At 44.8% G+C, this 20,514-nt stretch overlaps 1 long non-coding RNA gene across 1 annotated transcript; it reads right to left on the bottom strand.

Annotated features, from left to right (window-relative positions):
* Nucleotides 1-15,361: 15,361 nt before the first annotated feature.
* Nucleotides 15,362-20,253, bottom strand: LOC135430590 (uncharacterized). Its single transcript, XR_010436653.1, has 2 exons — nt 20,125-20,253; nt 15,362-17,144 (listed from the first exon to the last, which is right to left on the bottom strand). It is a non-coding gene; the product is annotated as an uncharacterized LOC135430590 (long non-coding RNA).
* Nucleotides 20,254-20,514: the final 261 nt, after the last annotated feature.

Raw genomic sequence — 20,514 nt, 5'->3', positions numbered from 1 at the left:
TCCCAATGCTCCCCCACAGATAGCAGACCTCTTTCATTAGTGGCATAACGCAACTGGTTGTCTTTCAGCGTTCTAGAAATATTTGTGATTGGCCTGCCCTATTCTGCTTCTCAGTCTCTCAAGAGACATATGGTTTCTAAGAGAACCATTCTGACCTTATGTTCATGCCGCAAAGTGTGCTACATTTCAACAAGATCGCCACCCTTTAGTTTTGTGGCTGCTTTAAAGCTGCTAAGTTATGTAGCTGAACGTATAATTGTGTTTTTAATCATAGTGACAATAACCATTTCAAAACTTCACGAAATTGTAGTGAAGAGAAGGAAGAACAGAAGCCCAAAAACACATAGAAATTGTACATGTACAATGTGCTCCTTCATAACGATATAAATAATAAATAAATATTATTTACTAACACATACTTTTTTTGTCCAAATTGCTGCATATGCATGTTTGCTGCTGCACACTATTGTAAAGATGCTACTGGCCGGGGTACGACTCTCAGTCTTACCAGGTCCAGCGAATGTCAAGACATTTATGAATTCGCTGGGAAAGAGAGTTGAAGGGGGAGGCGAAGTGGGTATTTTGATCAAACCATGCCTAGTTCTACTTCTACACGATCGGGCCGTGGCCTCGCACCAGCTATTTCTTCGGGCCGTGGCCTCGCACCAACTACACTATCGGGCCGTGGCCTCGCCCCAACTACACTAGCGGGCCGTGGGCTTGCACCAACTACACTTGCGGGGCGTGGCCTCGCACCAACTCCACTACCTAAACGCTAACCAGTAATACCCACTCCTGGGCTACAGTCCCGTACCACATGCTCCTGCTCTAGGTAAGGTTGAACATCGATGTTAGAACAAGCCGGGTTACCGGAGAATAAAGATCTAGCAAGTTTTCTTTCGATAATCACGGCATATGCACTTTTATTCATTTATTGTTTAACATTATCCTATTGTATCTCACGAACTAAGGCCCTGCCGCACTGTTTTGGAGCCCTAGCGCTCCGCTATGCACTCTATGATTTTTCTTCTCGCGACGCACGTCTACTCACCCTTAATGTTCCTTCCAAAGTGTCGGCACGCTCGCCAGCGAGCCATGCGCTTGCCTCGGCCGCTCAACTTCGCCGCGAGCTTTCGCTACTTCGCCTCGGAGCTTTCGCTCTTCGCCGCCGAATTGAAGTTGCGCTCTCGAAGACGGTGTTGGGCAACCGATCGACAACGCACGGTTGCTGTGGCGGCCGGCGGTTAAATTCAAACTCACTCTTGTTCAATTAAATTAAATATAAAATTACCTCTCTGGCTGACCTCAATAGCCGCCTCACATCCTCCCCCCCCTCACCTAACTTCGAGAAAGTGACGGTAACGTCACTCTTGCGTTCAACGTTACGCTGTAGTCCTCCTTCTCGTCGGACACGTGGAAACGGGTGCGTCGTCTCTCTCGCGATTAGCTCTACTACGCCTGAAGACAACGGTATTCCGCGGGGAAACACTTTCCAGCCCAAGGTGGTGGAATCGGGCACGGGTTCCTTGGCGGGGCTTCCCGACGTGACCTTAAGGTCGGCACTGCGGGCGACCGTCTCGACATTGGTGTCAGGTTCCTCTTCGAGTACCGAATCTAGGCTGTCCTCCCACAACTCGCTCTCTGTGGGAGTCTTCGGAACTGTTAGGGATGGATCCTCGGTCGTACTACAGGACTTGGGTGACGAAAGCGTTGCCATCGTGTTCTCGTCCTCGGACCACACACACCATGGCCTTCTGGCGAGTGACAAAAGATGCCTTTAGGAGCGGCGTCTCGCTTCCCTGGCCGAACCACGCGTCCTCTAACTCTCTTCGAGAGGTAGTGCCGGGCGTCTCGGCGCGTGTTATGGGCACGAGTGCGGGCATCGCGTCCTCGTGGCCGAACCACGCATTCTCCAATTCTTCTCGAGAGGTTGAGTCGGGCGTCTCAGCGCGGGCCGTGGGCACGAGTGAGTTTTCGTGTCCTCGTCGCCGAATCGCCGTTCTTCCACGACCATCTGGCAAACTGTAATTGGCCCCAGCCAGGGCTCGGAATGTCCTCCTCGAGGAGCGGCCATGGCCTCGCGACTGCGGTTATCCCTCCCGGGCTGGGAAGGACCCTCCTGGCGCTCGCGGTTCGAACGCGGCACGCGCACCTGCGAACCTCCAGACGTCTCGGTCTCCGGACGAAACTTCTTCGTTGCCGACGTCGGCGTTGGCTCCCGCTCCGGCGGCGCTTACTCCGGGTGGCCCTCTGTCGGCGGTGGCGGTTGCGTCGGCGTTTTACGCTAGGGCCTTCCCCTGTGCCCACCCATCCACGCTTTGTGAGGCTAGAACGGGGTCCGTTATTTTCCTCGGAAACTTTTGGCAGGTAGCGCAACGTTATCCGGGGAAATTTGCTCTCCGGATCTACCTCCAGACGGTGGGTGGCGAAGCGGCGGCGGAATGCCGGTTCGTCCTCCTCGTCCTCTGTTAACGGCTCGTAAACCGCCGTGGGCTTCGGGGCCGCCGGGTCCCTTCCCGCTAGGGGTTCCGGGCTGCGACTGAACAGGTCCGCTTCCACGCTATCTACTAGGATTTCGTTCGCCGTCTCCGTCGGTGACGACTCCATATCCGCGGCCGACGGGGAAGACTGGTCGTGCCTCATTCGTGCCAGTCAGCATGACCATCCCGTCCAGGCTCTCCATGCACTGATGGTCCGCCGGGCGTACAAGGTATGACGAGCGGTGGAGGCTCCTCCTCTTCCACGTCCTCGTTCGCGGTAGGTATTCGTCGTCCCTGACGCCGGGGTCGACGCGGGCGGCCTCAGGTCAGGGCCGGGGAACAGGCTCAGTGTCTCCGCTGCTGGCGTCTTCGTCCGATGAGCATTTGATGATTTCGGGTTCCAGTCTGTAAATGCAACTTATTTGTTAACTTATTCGTTACTTATTTGTTAATGCCCTATCCTCTCAGTGCGGCTCACATCTTCCTAAGCCTATTCTGATTTACGCTGCGAGTGTTAATCTGATCTGACCTTTAGTACAATGGCCCGTTGGGAGACGGGTGTCGCTCTCACCCTTCGCCTGCTCGTGAGGCATCCATGTGCCCTGGGTCTTCCCCTTCATCATCAGTCGTCTTTTGGTGGAATGGTTTCAGCTGCGGATTTGTCAACCCTATTCTTAGTTCGCCTGCTTTCACTAAGCCTACGATTTAGGAGTGTATGAATTTGACGACCCTATAGGGTCCGTCAAACTTGGGTCGACTGCGCGGCGAAGCCTTCAGCGGCGTTGGATAGTTGGTGCTGCCTTCATCATCAGTCGTCTTTGGTGGCAGGTTTCGCTGCGAGATAGTGGCCTACCCTGGTTCTTTGATGCGCGCTGAGATTCGCTGTGCGCACGATATAGAGAGATATCTATTTAGCGTTCTGGGTCGAACGCACTAGTTGCGGACCCCGGAGTTACCTGATCGTACAGAGCTGCGGGTAACCGAGGTTCCCTACCCTGCATCAGAAAAGCGGGACTGAATCCTGTTGAGTCCGCCACGCTTGTGCTGACCGCTAGCGAAATCTCGGGCAAAAGTTCGTCCCATGAACTCTGATGGCCCTCGATAAATTGCGCTATCATGGTCTTTACGGTCCGGTTGGTCCTCTCAGTGGGATTCTCTTGTGGACAGTACGGGGCGGTATACTAAACCTCTACACCCAGGGACCCCAAAAACGACTTGAAGCTCCGGCTCGTAAACTGACCCCGTTGTCGCACACGAACTTCCTGGGTACCCCGAACCTACTTAGGATCCTCTCTCGGAATGCGGCCTGCAGGTGTGCCGCTGTGGCTCTCCTGAGAGGGACCAATTCCACCAATTCCAATTCATGGAACACTAGTAGCATCGTGTTGCCATGTCTCGACCGTGGAAGGGGTCCGACAAAATCCGCGCAGAGTACCGCCATCGGCTCTGCCACCTGTCTCGTCAGCATGCGACCAGCCGGTTTGAGTTGCTCGCTCTTGAACTTCTGACAGTCTTCGCAGCATCTCACGTACTTGGCGGCGTCGCGGAACATACCCGGCCAGTAGTACCTCTGAGCTAGCCTCGACACAGTTTTCCTCACGCCTTGATGCCCGGCCGTGGGAGCATCATGGCATTCCCGCAGTACTCTCTGGCGTTGACTACTGGCCACGCATAGTTTCCAGGGGACGTCGAATTGGAATTGTTGCAGCTCCAATGCCCATCGCGCAATTCTTCCTGAAGGGCTCTCGATCGAGTTGAGCCACTTGAGTGCTGATGGTCTGTTATCACGTCGAACCGGTACCCTTCTAGGTAGCAGCGCAGCTTCCGGATCGACCATACTATTGCCAGGCACTCTTTCTCGGTGGCGGAATAGTTCACCTCAGTCTTCAGCAACTTCCGGCTCGCGTACGCTATCACTCGCTCCTGTCCATCAATCGTCTGCGTCAGCACTGCGCCGAGGCCATACTCACTCGCGTCAGTCTGCAAGACGAATTTGGCGCAAAAATCCGGACAAGCCAACACAGGCTGTTCTTGCTCCCATGCCCATTTCCGCCCCTTCCTTAAGAGCGCTGTGAGCGGCTGTACTTGAGTCGCGAAGTTAGGAACGAAGCGCCTGTACCATGACGCCATCCCGAGACATTGCCGCAGTTCCTTACAATTTGTCGGGGCCCTCAGGTTCCGTATCGCCTCCACTTTCTCTGGATCGGTACGTATTCCTTCCCCGCAAATGACATGTCCCAGATAGACTAACCTCTCCCTTAAGAAGCTGCACTTCTTCCTGTTCAACCTCTCTCCAATTCTCTATATGCTGCTCTTTCGTCGCTTCTATTACCACGATATCGTCCAGGTAGGCGAACGCATGAGGCTCCATCTCCGGTCCTATTACTGTGTTCAAAGCCCGCTGAAAGGTCGCACACGCCGAATGTAAGCCAAATGGCATCACCCGCCATTGGAAAAGTCCTCTTCCAGGGACCGTGAACGCAGTACATTCCCGACTATCGGGTGGCATTGGTATCTGCCAGTACCCGTGCTTCAAATCCAGAGTGGAGATGAACCGGGCGTGCCGCAACCGTTCCAGGATGTGATTAATTCGGGGCACAGGATCTGGCATCTGGGATGGAATGTGCATTGAGTTGTCGGTAGTCGATGCACATGCGCCACCAAGACGATTGGGGCGCTGTGCGGACTACGCGACGGCTCGATGGCATTTGCCTGGATCAGCTCATCCACTTGCTCATCAATCACCCTCTGCATGGCCGGATTCTTCGGATAATATCTCTGCTTCAACGGTTTGTCGTCCTTTATCCGGATCCTGTGCTCCGCGATGTGCGAGACTCCCTGCAGCCCCTCGAAGAGTGCCAGTTCCGACTCCAAGAACTCCCTCAGTTCCGGATCCAGATCCGCTGGCCACTCCGCCTCTTCGATGCTGTTCTCACCCTGCGTCTCCTCTCTCCAGGCACCACTTCAATTCCAGATAGAGCTCCACGATCGCTCGACTCTGGCAGTCGCTCCTAGCCCAATGTGTCCGTGTGGATTCTAGCCATCGCTCCTACTCCGTCCTTTCCCTGGCACGTATCCGCCGTGCCGCTTCCGTAACCAGCAAAGATCTGCCTTTGCAGCTCTACGCGCCGCCTCTTGGGCTCTTCAGGCTCTTGATCTGAGCCGGACCTCACTTCCTTTTTCATGACCTTTTCCATCGGTTGCCGAGCAGGTGCTTCCTTTCCATGACCTGGGAGGCCTTCCTTTGGTTCCCTCTTGGTATCCTCTTTCTGCTGCCGAGCAGGTGCTCCCCTCTCATGACCTGGGAGGCCTTCATTCGGCTCCTCACTCGTTCCTGGCACCACGACTGTCTCTAGGATCAATTCCGCCTGGCCGCAGCGTATGGTAGTTCCCATTGCACTCAGGAAATCCAGACCTAGGATGACGTGGTCTAACATTGAGGACATGATGAGCATCACCATGCTGATCGTCTTTCCCGCTAGGCTGACGTCTAATCTCAAGGCCTTCCCTACCTCTAGGTGGACACATCTGCCAGACGAATGCGCGCCTGTATGTCCTCCACTCTCTCCCCGAAACGCCCACTTGCGTACGCAATCTTCACTCATGGAGCTGCGAGTGGCCCCTGTATCGATGGTAGAAGGCATCGTTCGTCCGCCAATCTCTACCGTAGCGACGATCCGCCCACCGTCCACCCTCAGTGGGTGTCCTACTTCTGCGTCCCGCATGTATCGGCGCCGACCCGATCCTGGCCCGGGTGACGCCGTTGCCCGTTTCCCGCCTCCGCGCGGCGATAACACTCCTGCTACTTCTGCCTCGGCCTCCACATACCCAACAAAATAAGACGGGGGCATTGAGACATTCCCTAGCAAAGTGCCCCTCTTGCCCGCACCTACGACATGCTCGCCGCGGATCATACCCGGTCTCGGCCTCTTGGCTCATCATCTGATGGGCCACCTCTGCATGGGCTATGGCGAGTGGGGCGGCGACCCTCTTGTCCACAACGGTCGCTCTGGATCCGCTGGGAGTAGACCGGAACGGGTTGAGATGTCCCCCCGGGGACTATGCTGCCCTCGCCCATTCTGCACTATTCGAACTCAAGACACCCTGACTCATTGATTGGCTTCCCGAGTATTCCGCCCTCTGCCTCATGACTGTCTCGTACTCCACAGTCAGCTGAGTTAGCTGGGATAGGGTAGAGAAATCCTGCCGTCGCACATAAAGCCTGTATTCGGGAGCGGCGTTTTCGTATACCCGGTGCAGCTCTTGCGCCGGCTCGTATCTGGCGTGATGCATAAGAGCCCTCAGCTCTATCAATTACTCCTTGAATTCTTCGCCTACACGCTGCCTACGGGAACGGATTTCGTCCTCAAGCCTTTCGAAGTAACGTGGAGGTAGAAAAAACTCTAGGAAACCCCTCCTAAACACAGACCACGGCACATCCCTTAGCCCACTGCTCAAGAACCAACGAGCAGCCCTGTCGCAGAACACCTCGCTCAGTGCCCTGGGCAATCGGTCGAGGGCAATGTCATAGGCGATGGTGCGCTCCTCGAGGCCCTCTACGAACCCAAGGGGGTTGGAGCGGCCATCATACCTCATGCACCACTTCCGAACTTGTTCCGGAACGTTGGGAAGTGGCCTCGCCTCCGATTGAGGGTATGGTCTAGTATGGTAGGGACCACTACCCAGTTCGGCAGGGGACCGCCCTACCTCTGCGTTGACCGCGGTTGTTCGGCGGTCTTCGTTTCTACCGAAAGCAGGAGCCTCCTCCACACCCGAGGCGGATAAGCTCAGGGTGGGCGCCTGCAAACACCCGTACAACTGGGAGCTCCTATCTTGACGTGGCCGCCCGCCAAAGTCGGGTGGGACGGCCCAGGAGTCTTAGTCTCAAGAGTCTTAGCGTACTGAGATTCTAGCTCGGCAAGCCGAGCCCAAATCTCAGATGAATGGCCGCCATCCTGCACGTAGGTGGACAGCCGCTTACGCAGCTCCTCCACGCGCCCCTCCTTTTCCAGCCCAAACTCCTGGGCGATCGCCACTAGCTCCTCTTTGCGCCGCTGGTGAATCCAACATACGCTTACCCCCGGGTTTTGGCACTCACCTGCCTCTATCCCGAGTTTTCTTATATTATCTCCCTTTCTCGGTAGTCGGCGTCGCTGTTTCTCGCCCTTCCTGCTTCAGGGGTTCCATCGGTCCCTTTATTTATTCTATTTTAAGTTGGCGTCTTTGTCACTTTTATGCCGATCTTGTTTATCCACTTTTGTTTGTTTCTTATTAGTTCATTCCCCTTTATTTTTTCTTAATCCGTTTTCTCTTTATCTTATTTTGACCACTTCCACAGAACAAACAATAAAAAAGGTCATAAAAGGGAAGCACCCGATTACAGAAAAAGCGAGAGAAAATAAGAAAAATCAAGATGAGGCAAAATAAAAAAATCCAACAAAAATGCACTTAATGTTCTTTTAAGTTTGGGTCATTTCTCACTTTGGTCTTTGCCTTATTGTTTTCCTCTATTTATTATTGTTTATTTATTTAATTTATTTTTATTTATTTATGTTTATTTTCATTTATTTATTTTCATTTTATTTATTTAACTTTATTTTCATTTATTTATTTGTTTTTATTATCTTCGGCCACGTCACAAAAAAAATAAAAATAAAACAAAAAAACACAGGGTATAAAAACGTTCGCTAGGTTATACTGGACTACCTAATACCCTAGTTTTATGCTTCACCCATATACGATATTATTATTCTCTTATCCTCCGCTAGGGTACCTACAGTCTAGGGTATGCCCGACTAAAAATACCCTGTATACAATTTTTATTTTTTTTTTTGAAAATACCTATTTGGGCACGCTTGCGGGGCTTCAATCCGCCGACATGACACGCCCCCTAAACGCCTCTAGGTCCCTCGGGCGCCACTTGTAAAGATGCTAATGGCTGGGGTACGACTCTCAGTCTTACCAGGTCCAGCGAGTTACAAGACATTTATAAATTCGCTGGGAAAGAGTGTTGAAGGGGGAGGGGAAGTGGGTATTTTGACCAAACCATGCCTAGTTCTACTTCTACACGCCTACACGATCGGGCCGTGACATCGCACCAGCTATTCCTTCGGGCCGTGGCCTCGCACCAACTACACTAGCGGGCCGTGGCCTCGCACCAACTACACTAGCGGGCCGTGGCCTCGTACCAACTCCACTACCTAAACGCTAACCAGTAATACCCACTCCTGGGTTACAGTCCCGTACCACATGCTCCTGCTCTAGGTTAGGTTGAACATCGGCTAATTCCGATGTTAGAACAAGCCGAGTTACCGGAGAATAAAGATCTAGCAAGTTTTCTTTCGATAATCACGGCATATGCACTTTTATTCATTTATTGTTTAACATTATCCATTGTATCTCACCAACTAAGGCCCTGCCGCATTGTTTTGGAGCCCTAGCGCTCCGCTATGCACTCTATGATTTTTCTTCTCGCGACGCACGAAGACGGTGTTGGGCAACCGATCGACAACGCACGGTTGCTGTGGCGGCCGGCGGTTAAATTCAAACTCACTCTTGTTCAATTAAATGAATTATAACATTAACGGCTACTTGCCTCTTTACTCTATGATATTGGATCACTTATAATATTAATACTTATAAACTATAGAAAATTAATAAGTTGTCCCGCCAGCGGATCCTTGCCGTGATTTGGCCATCAGGACGACGGCTCCTTGCCGTGGAAAACTTTGGGGTGGCTGACCATAAATAAGTGATAAAACACACGTCCAAAATAAATAGCAGTGGAAATAAATTTTTGTGTGTTAGCGCCTTCCAAATTAACAAGGCATAACAACAAGAGAAATACGTATCAAAACTGCACAAAGTGAACCACCCGCTCGCTGTCTGTTGGGTCCAGCAAACTGAGACAATAGTAAAATGTTTAGGTTGAGAAAAAGAAATGCTCATTGAAGAACAAGGAGAAAAAACCGAAAATCAATGAGGACTTTTCGGAAAATGGACCAGTTTGCAAGGTAGCAAGGCATTATAAAGATTTTGAGAGAATTTGGGAGATAGGAGAGGTGGTTAAAGAAGTTGCAAAAACAGAAATCTGCGAGAAGATTGTTATTGAAACAGGAAAATAATTAGATGGAAGGTATATAGTAACCATTCCGTTCAAGGAAGAAAAAGAAATTATGTTGGCTATGCCCAGTTACAGTTGTAGGAAAAATATTCATGCAAAAATGATGGCTGATAAATAAAAATTGAGATGACAAACTAAGCATGGATGATACAAAGTTAGGGAACTCAGAAGAGCAAAGATAATGTTACTCAAGCAAGAACAGAAAGAAGAAAGAATTTATCACAGAAATAAATTGCGTACGTCAGAAAAAATAAGATGGAATAAAGAGTAAAATACTAGGGATAAACCCATTTTTAGATCAAAATGGGATATTAAGAGTCGGAAGTAGACATCAAAATCCAAATACAGAAACTAAGCAGAGTTACACACTGCTAAAGACAAGGATAATATTTATGCAGAATAAACTTAACACAAATGCCTAAATACCATTGTTCAGTAGGCAAACTTCTCAGCTGTTTAAATTTATACCAGTACCAGAACAAAGATATGGATAGATTATAATGATACAGTTAAGTTCAGACTATTTAGTATATAACATTGAGATGGATTCGTACCATTTAATGATTGTATCTATTTTAGTCGTCATAATTATTGTATATCTGATAATAAAAATAACTGTAACTAAAAAACTGCAGGTCATCATTGTCGGCCCTCCGAAGAATGTTCACACATGACACTTAACACAGAGTCTCACTTTGACCCTCGGTATAAATATATCTCACCCCATATTGTACAACTGCAGACAGCAGCATAAAAAAAGATAGCGCACTTGTGGTCGCTTAAAATTCTAAGAGCGACCTACGCTAAGAAATATCATGTAAGAATAGTAAGTTGCAAGGGTGAGAAAAATACCCTAATTAAGAGCAATAATTTATGACCGCTGCTGCCGATAATGCACCGACAGCAGACCTAAAATTAGAGACTCTGTTAGTATATAAGACCTAGGATTCGTAAGAATAAAATAGTATCTTACAAGTACTCAAGTTGAACATACTCGTTCACATTCATGTTGATTTTCTGGAGCAATCAATCAATCAATCATAAATCCAGACTCGGTCGAGGGCCTGCTTCACGCCTACAAAGATTTCATAGCAGTAGTCTTTGTCGTCGTAAACCTCAAGAATATGGTTGATCACTCTGTGAACCTGTTCAACAGCGCCATGCCCTACCCTGAAACCAAATTGGTGATCAGGAAGGTTGGCCATGTGATATATAAGCCTTGCAAGTCGGGCGACGATCAGTATTTCCTTCGATCGACCGATATCACTCAGGGTCATATTCCGGCTTGCCCGACTTATGGATCATATGGGTCCTCGCTAACTTCTGGACAGGGAAGTGTTGCGTCCTTAATATGGCATTGAAGATCAACGTTATAAAAAGGAGCGCGCGCATTGTCAGGGCTTTCAGGGTGATGTGGCATATTCCATCATGGCCCGGTGCTTTAATCCTGAGGCCGTTTGCTTGCAGGATACGTAGGACATTGTTCACTTGTTGCTGATGCTCCTTAACAGAAACTGACATTATCAGGATATCGTCTATGTAGCAGAACACATAGTCGACACATCGGAAAAGTTGGTCGATGTAACGCTGGAAAGTTTTGCGTGCATTTTTGAGTCCAAATGGCATGTATACAAACTTTATCAAACAAAACGGAGTGCATACTTCAATTTTTTCGATGTTTTGTGGTGCCATCGGTAGTTGATGGTATGCGCATTCTAAGTCTGAAGTTTTGAAAATGTATAACCGGTCTGCGAAGTCGTGTATGTGCGGTATCGGATAACGATCAGAAGTTGTTATCGCTTTTAGCTTTCTGTAATCGCCACAAGCTCGCCAACCACCACTAGTCTTTGCTACCATATGCACCGGATTTGCCCATGGACTTTTGGAATAGCGACAGATTCCTTCGTCGATCAGTTGATGGATTTGTGCTTTCGCAGATGCCAGTTTCTCACCCATCAGTCGCCGTGGACGATCTGCTACGGTACTTCAGCTGTGATGATGTAGTGGCGAACTGCATGTGATGGACGTTTTTCGCGTAAGTTGTTGGCCGTGTTGACCGAATCGGTATGTTTTGCGTGAGGGCTACTACTGTGTGGTTTCTGGCAATATTTGCAGCTTCGAAACGCTGCGAGTTGATTGAACTGCCGAAAATTTGGTGCGCCTGTTGATTGTCATTCTGCAAGGCACAACTGACACAACAGATCCAAAAACAACGGGGAAGATATGACGAGTAAGCAGATCCTTAACTTGTCGACGGTAGTATTGGTTCCCCGTCTCATGTGCTGAATGCTTCCTGGTCATAGAAGTTCTGTTACCTTGCAGCAGAATAAACGGCAGCCGTTATAGTTTGACACGTATTTGAAACGTATTTTGTTCACAAATACATAGAGTGCGTATAACGACTTCGCAGCCATTAGCGGGTGCTTAACGACTCATGTGTGTAAGAATTTTGCAGGAGTCTCCAAAGTTTTGAGACATCTGAGAGAAAAGTATTCTTGGTAAGACTGTCGAGTAGAGATGATGGCAAAAAGTGCAGTCAAATACGGGGAACTGTCAAGCAAACGATTTCGTAGCGCGAGATACATTTGGTGCTAGTTGAAGAGGGTTCAGGGTATTCCCTATTCGGAAGTTTCTTACATGATTTTTATGGTACAATTTGGTTAGCTCGTAGGCAGTTATATACAAGTCGTTATCATCTTTACCTGTGAGAAAAATTTAATTTCTTGTCTTTTGTTTGGTCCAAATTCTCAAATTGCTCTTTCAGTTAAAATCGTGTCAGCAAACTCTTGCTACTTTGGACTCAACAAATGAACCGGTGCACTAATTTGCAGAGCCATACGTGAACAAGATTGTTTTTGATAATATCAAATTTCAGAACTTGACATAAATTTCATCAGATTGGGATACCATTGCTGTAGTTCGAAGTAGTGGCTAGTAAATTGGAGAGTATCGCCATCCACATGCGAACATCCTCACGAAATTTCCCGTCTAAAAATGAAAAGGAAAAATACTGTCATCTGCTCGAGAACATTACTTAACCCATGACTTTTGTAAATGAGTTTAAATATGCTAGATATGGAATGTTTGCTGAAATGAGAATGAAATATATCTTATACGACGCGCAAATATTGCAGTTATTTAAATACAGCGAGGAAAATAATACCAATTTTTTAGAGTTTATCTCGAATCCGAGAAGAGCCAATGATACACCTTGCAGGTACTTGCAATAAAAAAACATGATTAAAGAACTAACGTTCAACAAAAACGAAATAGTCCGTCTGATCTAAGCTTTGACCCAACAGAAAGCTACTTGCTCTTGGGTGATCTTGATTGAAAGAGACTGAGAACATTGCATTCCTCAGAGGCGTGCACTTGTTGGAAGCCTCTTATTAGATTATTTATTTTATGATACTGTGGCTGGTGGCATACGAAGGAGCAATAATCGATAAATGTATGCGAACATGCATTTCAGATTTCCAAAAGCTTTTAAAGCTGGTGAATAGCTCTTTAGAGCTTACATTGGTTCAAGCCAATCCTAACTGTTTGATAGCAGAAAAGCCGAATATTGACCGTTCTCAAGGCGCGATTAGTTCTTTTAAAAGAGGTGCTTCGTCAGTGTAATTATTCTTAATTTCCAAAAAACTCTTCATGATTTCGTGAAGCGAAGTGCTATTAGCTTTGACAATGGTTGACGAGTTTGCTAGCCCTCCAGCAAATTTCCAACCAAATTTTGTGCTCTGAGGGTTTGGCAAATAGTCAGAATGTTTCATTTTTTCTTTATCAATGAGGATGCGCAGTATTTGTAGGCAGGACATGTAAAGTTGCCGATGGAGGGTATGATTTTGATGTTAAGCATGGACTTAATATAGACTCGGAACAACTAACTATGAACAACTAACTCAGCTGATGGTGATAGTGCTAGTGAGATAGGTTTACTAATTATCTGATATGCTGTTACTGTTATCTAGCAAACTTTTAGCAGGTAGGGGGTTCACAGTTTAACAACAGTTTTGATTTAAATTAGCTTAGTTTAGATATTTAGAGGAAGTAGATTGGTATATATACTAATACATGTGTATTTTGTTTAGTCTAGTCTAGGTTTAGTTTGTTTGGCTGAGGATCCGCTTTTGTCAGCAAGCCTTCGCCTTCTTAGAGGGTTCCTTGCCAGGACGTTAGGTTGATTGTGATGCTTAGATAAGTAGCTCGATGCTTGTCTGTTGACAGCGTCGCCTATTATTAGTACCCTAACGTCTTTTGCCATTTCCCTTATGCGAATATACTATGCGGCTCCAGTAATTTTCCGCAATGTCTTAGGTGAATGATGCGAACTTTGTTCAGATGTGTTTTTACGGATATACCATAGACTTGGAGCCCATATCATCACGCAGGGGCAAGGATTACCTTACGTTGACGTTAGGAAGCCTTTTCTTTCCTCAATGCAGAGGTCCATATACAAGCTCCGTTTTCAAAGCGCTTAAGGTACTCCTGCAAGACGTAAGTTTCTTAATACATACATTTATTCTTGGCAAGGATTATCGTGTCATCAGCCAACGTGGCCATTAGAAGGTCCTGCCGGCTAATCAGTTTGATTTAGATTGCCGTGGGCATGTCATATGCAAAAAGGCTGCATAGCGTTAACATCACAATGATGTTAAAAATGCCGAAATATAATTAAAGATTGTGCGGCTTGTAATCAAGCATAGATCGATCACAGGAACACATAATATTAATTTAAAATCACACCAGAAGTAGAAAAAAGCAGATGTAAAAAACAGAACTATTTCACATGGATTGACTTATATTCAAAATTTGCAAATGTAATTGAACTAAATGGTAAAGATTGTATTTATTACTGATGATGACAAAGAAAGGAAACTTAAAACTAACTCTATTGACAGGACCCCAGCTGAAATTTTCATTTACACAGGCACACCTGACTATAATATACAAAACATAAAATAAACAAGAAAAAGTCTCAATAAAACTCGTAAAGATTTTGAAAAAAATTTCGGAAAGACTAAAAGCGGTCGAAAAGTTACGCATTATAAAATAAATGATCAATAACAAAAAAAAGTTAAATAATATGTTCGCACCAAATACAATTGCATAGATACTCTGCCATTTTCAACATTCGAGCTTTACCACCACCCCTTGACTCTGCACAGGATCAACCAACGACATCACATGCTATGCATGCGAATGTGTCTGATAGTGTAATCCTAGCTACAGCAGTCGTTAGCATTAAAACGAAAAGTGGAGAGTTTGTTTTGACTCGATTCTGGATCAGAAATGAATTTTGTAACAGACGAGCTAGCACAACAATTGCAGCTGCGAAGAGAAGAGGCTAGTATCAGCTTACTTGGGACTTTTCAATGCAACACTTAAATAAAAAAGAAGATTCATACAGTGGTGAAGTAGCGATTCACTTTCAGCGAGATCTCGTTAGATCTGTGGATCTTGAAGACCATTTCTGGTTACCAGCCTGACCATACGGAATTTCGGATTATGCGTATTACAGAATTCGGCAACGATCACGTCGGTGCCCAGATGTTCATCGAGTGGGGAATCGGATTAAAGTTGGGATCAAAAACGGTCGGGTTGTAAGCAAACGGGTTGTACATTTCCGTCCACCAAACAACATTTGGAATAAAAATCTGTTAAATTCGAAACACGCATTTAAACACATTTAGTAATTTTAGAACAAAGAGCATTTAACATATAAACGTATATACATAAATATACAAAAAAAGAATGTACAAAATTTTATAAAATTTATTGCGCTGACATAAAAAATTTAAACCTTAAATACACAATTAAAACTAGATGAAAAACAACTCAAGGAACACCATTAAATAAGGAACAAATTGACACAATAAGTGGTTCCGTCAGCGAAGCAATCCACGCTGTGGATTCCAGGTTGTCTATGAACCACAATGGCCTGCAGATCTCCAACAGGGCTAGAAGACTCCGGTTCAGAGCGCAAGTCGGCCGATCTCCGGCTTCTTGCTTGGAAAAAAATAATAATGGCTTCATGTGGGGAATTACTAATTAGCTTCTTGTAATAAGTAAAAAAGTGTACATTTTAAATAATAATTAAAATGCAAATGTAACAAATATAACAGAAATTTAAAGTTAATTTAAGTAGTGTAAAGATTGTAATAAATACTTAAATATCAGATTGAAGCGATGTATGTATCGATAGAATACATACATTTCCAGCATCGATAAAAAGGAGAAAAGACGGCACTAATGTTTGAGCGGTTGAACTGAGTGGACATAAAAAAGTTGTAAAATAAAGATATACGAAGAAAATAAGTAAAGAGTGCGGACTTTACAAATCAGGTGTGGGGTTTGCCCAGATCTTTCGCTGAGTATTCGAGCAATGCAATATAGAGAAATCATTTGTAAAACCAAATCAGAACTAAGTACTATATTAAAAAGTTTTGGCGTGCACATTAGTGAAAGTACGTCAATCCAACAATTGCGTGCTGCAGTAAATCAAATTGTAAATATGGAAAAGGATGACAATTTGATCGATGCGGAGGTTCCAAACCAACGTGTTGAGAGTGTGGCCTTGTTACCAGATTTCGAGATAAGAAACATAATGGCAGAACAACCGTTATGTACAGCACAAAACTCGAACGACGCAATGCAGACCAATTATGCGAGATAACGGAAAATTGTGTGACCGAAATGCAAGATTTGGACCGTTTGGAAAAACTTTTTTCCGCTAGAACCGAGTTGCCGAACTGCAGGTGGCAGTACTGAAAATGGAAATCGCCGCAACTCGCACTGTGCCAGTGCAAAAAGATGCTTTGAGTATCAAAGATGTTGAAGCTTTGGTACGTCCTTTCTCTGGGGACGATAAATACCCTGTGTCAATGTGAACTCGTGATTTCGAGGATATGATGGACCTCTACAATGTAAACTTGATGAAGCGATTTATTTATGCTAAACATCTGCTGGCTGGATCTGCCCAATAATATATGCACAATACTGGAATCTTAACTTAAAAGGACATGAAAGAGGAGGTAATCCATACCTTTAGGCGTAGGGTGACAGCTTGGGACATTGGTAAGCAGATGGAGTCAAGAAAAATAAAAAAAGGAGAAGCACTCTTCAGTATTTCGTTGCGATGTGCAGCATGGCTATGCTAGCTGATTTGGCGACGAGTGACGTCATTCAGTACATTGTCAACGGGCTGCAAGATAAAACAGGCGCTGCTGCATCTATGAGATATTGTACATCGCTGGATGAATTGCGTGAAAAGGTCCTCATTTACGAACAGTTTCGTGAAGTGCCAGCAGTTGCTGTTGCTCGTGCTGAAGGTAGCGGAAATCCTAAGCCGAGGACATCTTTGGTTCAACAAGAAATAAGGTGCTTTAACTGCCGTCAGTTGGGGCATTGGATATCTGATTGTAAGCAGCCAATAAGACCCGAGGGAGCATGCTTCCAATGTTGGAGCACCGAGCATCAGTATCGTCAGTGCCCGCGGCAGGGAGTTAATGGCTGCACCGTGATGCCGCAAGAGGAATCCAAATCTGGAGAAAAATTAGAAGAGCGTAGCGCCTGGTGATCAGAGATAAAAATTCGTGCTTTTATTGATACCGGTAGTCCAGTAAGTTTCATTGATGAATCATTAGTTTCAAAATCTTTAGTATTTAGACCATGCTTTGAAAAATATTATGGATTAGGAGGAAAAATTATCCCCATTAAAGGCCAAATTGAAGGCTTTATTAATTATGTCAAGAATTTGATTTTATTTTATGTGGTAACATCCAAAGAATTACCCAGCAAAGTGCTATTAGGCCGAGATTTATTGACAAACATGAATATTAAATTAGTTTATCAAAATAAAATGAAAAGCACGAATGATAATAATCAATCTTTGTTCTCCAATACTATTGATAATAGGAAAATAATTAATCTACCGACTAACCAAATAAGTTCAGACACCAGTCCATTGCAGCCGATGTGTCACAATGATAGTCAAACATGCGACCAAAGCGACAACTTTATTGAATTTTGCGCAAATATTGATATTGAAGCAAATGAAGGGTATAATGTCGTGTCAGGTATTGGTAAGCAGGCAACTGACGAATGTACTGTACTAATAAGATCCGGATATTTAAGTAGCAAAAGTGACAATACCATACGTCAGAGATAGCAGACGACTATTAGATTAACTGGTACAAGCAAAATCTGTGCAGTACCCGTCCTTTGCAACCCCACAAGGTCATTAGGAATGCCATTTGGCCTTAGAAACGGACCAGCTATTTTTGAGAGGTCTACTTTTGATGTATTTAGGGATCTTATTAGAGCTCAAAAATTGTAGCATATATGGATGATATTGTAGTGGCGACAAAAACTGTCGAGGAGCATCTAGATATTTTAAGTGAACTGATGGATCGAATTAGTGAATATAATCTAGAAATTAACCTAAAGAAGTGTATATTTTTAGAAAATGAATGTGAATTCTTGGGATATAGAATTAATTAAAACGGCATAGCACCAAAATAATCACATTTGGAGGCGTTAAGAAAGTATCCTATACCTATAATCTTAATAGTTTGCACTCATGCTTGGGTTTTCTTTCGAAATTCTGTCGTTTTGTGTTCTCATTTGCTATAATAGCTAGACCCCAGACAGAACTATTGAAGAAGGGCGGTTCTTTCCCTCTTAACAAAGAGCAACTAGAGGCATTTAACGCGCTTAAATCAGCATTGGTTAATCATCCGGTACTGGCTATATTCAATCCCAATAGAGAAACTGAACTGCACACTGACGCAAGTGCACACGGTTTCGGTGCTGTATTAATAAGACCCTTTAAGATAGTCACTGATTGCAATTCTTTAGAGCAAACCCTTAGTCGAAAAGCTTTAAATCCAAAGATAGCTCGTTGGTCTCTGGAATTGGAAAATTATGACCGGGAGTAACATGTCGCACGTGGACGCATTGAGTAGACAAGCTGATTAAGTAAATGATGAGTATAGTAACGTATATAGAGATAACCGTAGTGATAGCCATACTGAAGAATGTATTGATGAGCATAAAATTAACCGTACGGAGCAGCATAGAGATAACCGTAGTGATGAGCATAGAGTTAACTGTAGAGATCAGCATAAAGATAACCATAGAAATGAGTACATAGACAAATGTAGTGATGATCATAGTGATAACTTGAGTAATGTCCCTAACAATAATCATATGAACGATAGTAAAAAGCCATGGGGAGAGGCAGGGAGAAGTTCAAGTTGTAGAGCAAAAAGTAAGTAGCAACAATATTGAAGAAATTGAGTTTTTAGAGGAGTCAGTACTGCAGGCTTTGCCAATTGTTAGTGTGGTAGGCATGACGAAAAAAGATATTGATTTAATATTGCAAACTGAGCAGGTGAGAGATCCCAGACGTAGTAAGAGCCGGTGAGTTGTTAGAAAATGCTGAAGTTCTTTGGTTCGAATTAGTAGATGGTGTTGTGTACAAAATAGATGAAAAAGATAACTTGCGATTGTATGCTCCCTCCTGTATGGAAGATCAATTAATTCGAGTAGCACAGGATAAATTGGGACATTTAGCAGCAGACAAGTGTGTTAATAATCTGAATAAGTCGTATTGGTTCCCCTCTATGCGCATTAAAGTAGAAAACTTTATTATTGCTTGCAGTGTATATTGCATTCGGTTCCGAAGACTATTCACAACAGGACGCTGCATAGTACACCCACACCTTGTGTACCGTTTCATACCCTACATATCGATCACCTAAGGCCCTTACCGGGCATAAACTCTAAAAAAAAAAACTTGTTAGTGATAGTGGACGCATATACAAAGTTTGTCAAACTCTTTCCGGTGAATAAAACAAGTACACGAGAGGCCAGAGACTCATGGACGAAATATTTCGTATTCTATAGTCGCCATAAAACAATAATATCATAAAACAATAATATGTGCTTTACTTCTTTAGAGTTTAGTACATTTTTGACAGAACGGGACATAGAGCATATTATGTTGGCAACGGGCGCGCCACAGGCCAATGGTCAAGTGGAGCAAGTGAATCGTGTATTAACTCCAATGCTTGAAACATTGTCGGAACCGCTGCTTCAGTCGGTTTACTGTATAGAGTAGAATATGCCATTAACAACGCCGTCCACAGTAGTACGCGGAAAACGCCTAGTATGCTACTATTTGGAGTCGACCAAAAAGGACCCATTGTAGATGAGCTTGCCGAATATTTCGAGACTAAGATCAATAGCATAGAGCAGCGAGAGTTGGGGTCTATCAGAAAGATGGCAGTTGAAAATATTGCTCAATCACCATTGAGAAATGAGGACATGTATAGAAAAATACATAGAGCTCATTTGAAGTATGGAGTAGGTGATTATGTTGCAATTGGAAATGTGGATATAACGCCTGGTATCAATAAAAAATTTTCTCCGAAATATCGTTGTCCATATAAGATCAGTCACGTGTTTGAAAATGATCGTTCGAAGTAGTGGACATTGACAACTGTCAAATGACTCAATTACCATATTGGAGTGTCTTAGATCCTGCACGGCTTAAGCCATGGGCTAGTAGTGTAAATATAGTATTATCCGCTAGTATGTAAATCGAGGTCGATTAATATTGTCAGAAGAATGTAAAGATTATAATAAATGCTTAAGTATTAGATTTAAGCGATGTATGTATCGATAGAATAAGGGAATTTATCGATGTTGGAAATAAAACAACATCGATAAAAAGGAGAAAAGATGGCACTCATGTTTGAGCGGTTGAACTGAGTGGACAAACGAAAAGTTGTAAAATAAAGATATACGAAAAAGTAGTCTATTTTATTTCGTGTTCTTTTAATTTGTAATCACTTTCAAACTAAATCTTTAAAATTTTTCTTTTCATTCCATTTTTTGTGTACCACTTAC

This window comes from Drosophila montana, unplaced genomic scaffold, assembly GCF_035044405.1.
Source record: "Drosophila montana isolate Dmon_TW-CO22-7 unplaced genomic scaffold, ASM3504440v1 contig_3030_1, whole genome shotgun sequence".
Classification (NCBI taxonomy): domain Eukaryota; kingdom Metazoa; phylum Arthropoda; class Insecta; order Diptera; family Drosophilidae; genus Drosophila; species Drosophila montana.
This window is presented reverse-complemented; position numbering and strand designations above follow the sequence as displayed.